This window comes from Octopus bimaculoides, chromosome 1, assembly GCF_001194135.2.
Source record: "Octopus bimaculoides isolate UCB-OBI-ISO-001 chromosome 1, ASM119413v2, whole genome shotgun sequence".
In the NCBI taxonomy this organism is placed as follows: domain Eukaryota; kingdom Metazoa; phylum Mollusca; class Cephalopoda; order Octopoda; family Octopodidae; genus Octopus; species Octopus bimaculoides.
The window spans coordinates 34288535-34289391 of NC_068981.1; positions in this window are offsets into that span (position 1 = coordinate 34288535).

The window sequence follows — 857 nt, forward strand, 5'->3', positions numbered from 1 at the left end:
TATATATATATATATATATATATATATATATATGTATGTATGTATATATTTGTGTGTGTGTCTGTATTTGTTCTCCTGCCATCGCTTGACCACCGATGCTGGAGTGTTTATGTCCCCGTAACCTAGTAGTTCGGGAAAGGAGACCGATAGAATACTAGGCTCACAAAAAATAAGTCCTGGGGTCGATTTCTTCGACTAACACCCTTTAATGTGGTGCTCCAGCATTGCCGCAGTCAAATTACTGAAACAAGTAAAAAATATAAGAATGCATACAAACATACATACATACATACATACATATATATATATTGATAGAAAGGACAACAAAAGAAAGAAAGAAACCTCGATATTATGTAAATAGAGGAATTTATCTGTAAAAATATGTGACACTTATTCGGTAGCCATGATAAAACTCCGAGTTTCGGATGCCGGGGTGGGAACCCACGCCAACATCTCTTCAGTTATCCGGCCATTGAAAATTCTTGTGAAAAATGACCGTTAAACAAAGGGAAATTACTGTGTGGTTGACCGTTATTAAGACAAAAGAGCTATAGACCGCTAAGTAAGGGGATGGGGTAAAGGTAAGGGAGTAGAAAAGTTTATAGTGTTCGCGTAAGCGCACCAATCCGTACACTAGCCTATATGTATATACTAGACCACCCTCGCTTGAAACACACACATGCTCACCCACATACTCGCCAAAAACTATACATATATATGCATATACATATATATACCCGCATACACGGGTATCCCGCATACACACCCACACACACACGCACTCAACAATCTCGCACCCATACGCACGCATGCAAAAATAATCATAGCGCTAAAATCAAAATACAGAAGAAAGTGTG